Below are 6,877 nucleotides of genomic sequence, written 5' to 3' on the forward strand. Positions count from 1 at the left end.
GTCTTAAACACAGGTCTTTGTCAACCAAAAACTATTGTAATTTATCATCTCATTTTGAGATTTTGTGTACACAGAGAGAAAATGGGCTCTGAAAAAAAAAGTGCTTTAACTACACATTGTCTCAACTAGTTTAAAACATCAGTAATTTTTAAATGTCTGTTCAGCAAAAACATTGGAAGGAAGGAAAAAAGCAGGGAGGGAGGGAAGGAAGGAGGAAGCAAGCAAGCCCAACCTAAGTTATAAATAGTTGCTGACAATATTAACTATATCATTTATTCATTAATCTATGTGGCCAAGGGGGAAAAAAACATTTCCAAAAATCATGAGTAAGAAGTCATGTAGAAAACTAGCTTTATCTCAGGCATGAAATTTTCAACTCAACAAAAGTATCCTGCAAGGTATAGAAAATGGTATCTTCTTTACAAGATTGTTCTTCTGTTAGCAATAAATTGTGTATTGGTTTATCTCTACTAACCAGGGACAGCTCTAAAGGTGCAAAACTATATATGAAAGACAACAGGAATCCTGACACTAATATATGTCACACAATGAAAAACACTACTCATTTTATGTAATTTATTTTCACTTTGAAAAACCTTAAGACACGTTTGACTACAGCATCTTTTTAACATGTCACTACAAGTAGCCATTTTGATGGAATAAACTACGTGATTCCATACCACCAGAAATCTGGAAAATAACCAACAACATGGAAATGTTTTTGATTAAATATGGCTTTAAAAATAAAAATATCTCAACAGGCTAACATTTCTTTAAATTACTTTGTGATTTTTTTATTGCTATTATTACACTATCACTTACAGGCTAAGTATCTCTTATCTAAAATGCTTTGGACCAGAAGGACCACCAAAAAGGCCCTCTCCCATATTTCCCATCAAACGTGCTTGAGTGGGTAGTGGGAAGAGAGAGAAGTCGATCATAAATGGCTACTAGGTTCAGAGAAAGAGATATAGTCCTTCAGATAACCTGGACCGGAGCCATATAGGCCTTTGTAGGTCAAAACTAGTATGTGTTGGCAGCCAACGGAGCTGTTCCAACAGAGATGTTCGCTCCCTGTAGCCAGCCCCAGTTGGCATTCTGGCTGCTGCTCTTTGGACCAACTGAAGTTTCTGAGCACTTTTCAAAGGCAGTCAGTCCCACATACAGCACATGGCAATCGTCCAACTGGGATATAAGAGGCACCATGGCCAGGTCCGACTTTTCCAGCAATGGGCATAGTTTGCACACTAGCTTTAAATGTGTAAAATCACTCCTGGTTACTGCTGAAACCTGGGTTTCCAGGTAGAGCATTGAATCCAGGAGTATTCCCAAACTGCAATCCTGCTTTTTTAATGGGAGTGTAACCCCATCTAACACAGGCTGAATCCGTTTTCCCAGATCTGTCTTACAACTGACCAGGAGCACCTCTGTCTTGTCTGGATTAAACTTGAATTTATTTGCCCTCATCCAGTCCATTACAGCTGCCAGACACCTGTTTAGCACAGGAACCACTTCCTTAGAATTAGGCGGAAAGGAGTAATAGAGTTGGGTGTCATCTGTGTATAGACTTGAATTTTATTATGGACTTGAATTTTGGTTTGTACCTTTGGACTTGTTTTAGGAACTCTAATAAATGAACTCTTGACATCTGACTTTTGGACTGCAAACCTGGCTACTGTTTGTTCTTGCTCCTGACTTGGCTTTGTCGTATTCTCTGCATTAAAAAAAAATCTTGGCTCATCTTGTATTTGTTCGATAAAACTTAGCTCTTGATATCGGGAGAGCCTTGGAACATGACAGCCATTTATGTGGAATATTTCAGAACCTGGAATTCCAGATAAGACATAATCTGCTTTTGTCAATTATTTTAGGTTTCTTGGAATAAAGCAAATTCGCTATCCGTGGCAATTTTGTAAATGTTGGTAGCAATGCTGCAAAGCTGTATCACGAACAACCTAAATTACTTTCTCCCTTAATTCAATCCCAGTGCTCCCAGAATTGCTCCTTTATGGGGATGGTAGCCAATTAAACTAGTAAGTACTCCAAAACACAGAATGCTCCATTAGACCTAACACTTATCAGAAGATACTAGGTACTGCTATTACTTACTTACTTAGGCGATCCCTCGCAGTTCGAGGACGATGGTCTACCAACTTGGGTGTGTGTTCTCATGTGGCTGAAGAGACCGATTCTTGACCCGCATATTCTCCCGCAGTGAGGACATCGGTTTCCAGGTGGAAGGCGGTCCCAGTCGGGGTTAGCTTGACGCTCCTTCCTCTTGGCACGTTTCTCCCTTAAGCCCTCCGTTCGTGCCTCTTCGAACTCCGCAGCACTGCTGGTCACAGCTGACCTCCAATTAGAGCGCTCAAGGGCCAGGGCTTCCCAGTTCTCAGTGTCTATGCCACAGTTTTTAAGGTTGGCTTTGAGCCCATCTTTAAATCTCTTTTCTTGCCCACCAACATTCCGTTTCCCATTCTTGAGTTCGGAGTAGAGTAACTGCTTTGGGAGACGGTGATCGGGCATTCGGACAACGTGGCCAGTCCATCGGAGTTGATGGCGTAGGAGCATTGCTTCAATGCTGGTGGTCTTTGCTTCTTCCAGCACGCTGACATTTGTCTGCCTGTCTTCCCAAGAGATTTGCAGGATCTTCCTGAGGCAACGCTGATGGAAACGCTCCAGGAGTTTGGTGTGACGTCTGTAGACAGTCCACGTTTCGCAGGCGTAGAGCAGGGTTGGGAGGACAATAGCTTTATAAACAAGCACCTTGGTCTCTCTACGGATGTCCCGGTCATCAAACACTCTCTGCTTCATACGGAAAAATGCTGCGCTCGCAGAGCTCAGGCGGTGTTGTATTTCAGTGTCGATGTTGACTTTTGTGGAGAGGTGGCTGCCAAGGTAGCGGAAATGGTCAACGTTTTCTAATGTGACACCGTTAAGCTGTATTCCTGGCTTTGCAGAGGGATTAGCTGGTGCCTGTTGGAAGAGCACTTTGGTCTTCTCGATGTTCAGTGAGAGACCGAGTTTCTCGTATGCTTCTGCGAAGGTGTTTAGAGTGGCTTGTAGGTCTTCTTCTGAATGCGCACAGACTACGTTGTCATCGGCATATTGGAGTTCTATAACAGATGTTGTGGTGACCTATTATACACTTTGCAGGAACAGTAAAGTCTATTCTCTCTTCCCCATGGCGTAAAGAATGCAGAGTCTTTGGAACATTAGCTTAGGGGTCATCAGAAATTAATGTTTTCTGGAAAACTAATCCATGACAGTGAACTCTGAAATGAATAAGCCCTCCCTTCTCATGTTTTTGGAGCAAATCCATTCCAAGCCATTTTTCCTGGCTGAGAAGGAGGTAGTAGCAACTCCTTAAATTCTATTAACCATGCTGCCAGTTTAACCTTATTTCAGTGCAGGCAATGAGTCAGCATCTCCTGCTGCACCCAATTAAAATGGGTTAATTCTGTAGCCAAAGGGTAAGCCAGGTACCACCACTTCCTTCCCCACAGCTCTACCATCTGATATGGTTGCCTTGCTTTGCCTAATGATAGGTCTGGCCCTGCATCTGGGGCCCCATTAAGACTTTCCACTACTGTTGTTTCTTCAAAAGAAGTTAACATTACCATACATACAATCTCTCTTCTTCAGGGAATTCAATCATGGAATAGATACAGGGTGCATCTACACTGTAGAATTAATGCAGTTTCATAGAATCATATAGTTGGAAGAGACCTCACAGGCCATCCAGTCCAACCCCCTGCCAAAAAGCAGGAAAATCACATTCAAAGCACCCCCCCCCCCAAGGTGGCCATCCAGCATCTGCTTAAAAGACTCCAAAGAAGGAGCCGCCACCACACTCTGGGGCAGAGAGTTCCACTGCTGAACAGCTCTCACAGTTAGGAAGTTCTTCCTAATGTTCAGGTGGAATTTCCTTTCCTGTAGTTGAAAAGATGTTAAACAGCTTGACACCACTTTAATAGCCATGGCTCAGTGCTATAGAACCAAGGAAGTTGTAGCTTAACAAGGTCTTCTCTGCCAAAGGGTGCTGGTGCCTCACCAAACTACAAATCCCAATGTTTCATATCATTGAGCTATGGCAGTTACAAGTAGTGTCAAACTGCATTTATTCTACAGTGTAGATACACTCTAGATTGCAGCAACCCTTCAGTTGTAAATCTCTTTTGCAGTTTAGATGACAACCTGCCAACACTTGATAGAAAGTTTAAGCCTGAACACTCAGATTTAACGACATTAAATGATTAAATTATGATTAATTTAACTGAAATTAACTGAAGTACTGCACTTCTTACAAAAAATTGTAGAGTTACATAAATGTACAAGCAAATAAAAATATTTTATCCTTCCATTAGATATTCTATTAATTCTGTTTCTACCCCCTCACTTCGATTATTGGCTGCTGTGGGGAGGATTCAAAATTTGAATAGAATTAAATCTCCTTCCAACATTACTGTATTAAAACGATATTTCATTCTTTCCCCTCTTCCTACTGCATGCCTTTCAATATGCTTGGCAATACAACCATATAAGAACACTGCATTAGTTTATAAAAAATTTCCCTGTACTATGTTACTATAAAACTAATTTCTTAATGTGAGTTTTTCCGTGTTACATGACCAAAAAACCCCAAAACTAATTTTCTTTCCCCTGCTTAATGATTGTTTAAACTCAGCTGTTTTGGACATGTCTAAGTGGTGCTCCCCAGTAAAATAAAATGTTAGCCTAGAGCTGGTCTTGAACAATCACTATAGTCTGCTATGATTAATTAAATTACCAACTAGGCATGTCAAGACATGCAGAGCTGTCTTACCTATACGCTCTGTCCCCAATAACTGAACTGTTGACTAACTCTGAAACTTGATGTTTCTTGATCCCTTATTTCAAGATGACTAAGCTCACTGTAATAATCTGGGTATATCATAAAAAGACATGGCTCACTTGAGAAGGCAATAATGCTTGGTAAAGTGGAAGGAAGAAAGGAAAATCAGATTATAGGCGAGTAAACAGAATCAAAGTTATAATCCTGAGTCTGCAAAGGTTGAGCAAAGCTGTTGAGAGTAGGGTGGATTGGATTTCATTCATAGGGTCGCCATAGGTCTAAGTCCATTTGATGGCAGTTAACAATCCTATAGTGAGCCTCTCTTTCCCTCTTAGCATCTTGGATGGAGCTCTAGTTGTTGGGCCTGTTTGCATTTTGCTTAACTTTGACCCATTGGTCTGACTCAACAGATATGCAGCCTCATTAACGGCTGTCACTAATCATCTACAATGCATCAAAGTAATTTTAGATCCACTCTCACTGGAATGAAGAGGACTTTAAACAGCCTTGTATATTTCTTCAGCATTGAAGCATACAAATAATATTTCCTCTCAAACATCACCAACCATCATTCTATATTTTCCAAACACCAATATTCCTGATATGTTGAGGGATAGGGGATAGATGACTGTGTTCTAAGCCATTTTAAACAATTATCACCAAGTACAGAACGATATATAACAAGAATATATGAATTATCCAGAAAAATTAACAATATTTTCAATGCTTTGTCAGCTGTCCAACTTTTCTCAAAGACTTAGTTTCCACAAATATATAAACAATTCCATAGGTTCTTAATAAATTGATATCAAATATTAAGAATTTTCAGAATTCAAGTTTACAGAAGGAAATAAGGCTGTTTTTCAATTGTTTGTTATCCTGTTCCATTCACCTATATGATTACACCAGTTAGGTCCTGTCTACACTAACACAAATAATCCGAGTGCAATGTAATTACGTAGTGACACACTCATGGTATAAAAGCGATCTGGCATGATAATAATGTTCCACGCATGTTTTCTGTGCAACTGCAAATTATTTCCAAGTAAGTGGGTTTTGAGTCAAACATGCCGGTTAGTTTGAGCAGTCTAATATTTTAAGTGTTCACAGCCACTTCATAGTTCTATTTCACCTCCACAAAGCAAATGACTTTGTTAGATATGGGAAATAGCACAAGAACCCACCAAACCTTCCGCACACAATTAAAGACCTAGCTTTTCCGACAAGCCGTCAATCATGTTTAGTCTCTCTAATAATACCCATGAGGACTTTTAGATTCTTTATTTGCACTTTACAATCCTGAGATCGAATACTACTGTTTTATCTACAGCAATTGCTGTATTTTATTGTTTTACCAGGGAGTACTGTGAATTTATGAGGTTGTGTTTGACTGTTTATTGTCTACGTTTTGTTTTGCACTTGTTGTATTTTGTATGTCATACCTTGACTTTTTTTGTAAGCCACCCCGAGTCTCTCTAAATTATTATTATTATTATTATCATCATCATCAAGAATTATCATGTAGCATCATGTAAAGGTATAATATACAGTGTTATTATTTCAACAGTAACCAGAACTTTTCCCAGAAGCTAACAAGTAAGAGCACAATGATGATGTGCCTTGTTTTCTCTCAAAGCATTGAATAATAAAACAACGCATTGGACTTGACGAGGGACTACGGCTAAATAACGTTGATAAATTAATCCTCTGTGGGGTTTTCTAAACCTATTAAAGGATTAGGGGTCAGCATTATATCTTCTAGGAGCAAAATTTCTTCAGTTAAAAGGGAAGTACTTATTTTTATTTGTTCTAAACTAATTGAATATCAAATTAATTTCAGTGACTTTTGAGTTCTAGTGATTTAAAGAGAGGAAGAGGCAGGGGATTCTATCCCTTTTCTCCACATTAATAACAATTTTATAGAACCTTTACAATATGCATTTCATTTATGAAACATTTTAGTCTGTTGTTTTCAAAGTACAGACAAGGATCATTGCATTCATTCCTTTTTTCCTCTCATGAGCAAATTAGTTTCCTTTCTGATAT

Source organism: Anolis carolinensis, chromosome 5 (genome assembly GCF_035594765.1).
Source record: "Anolis carolinensis isolate JA03-04 chromosome 5, rAnoCar3.1.pri, whole genome shotgun sequence".
NCBI classification, from domain to species: domain Eukaryota; kingdom Metazoa; phylum Chordata; class Lepidosauria; order Squamata; family Dactyloidae; genus Anolis; species Anolis carolinensis.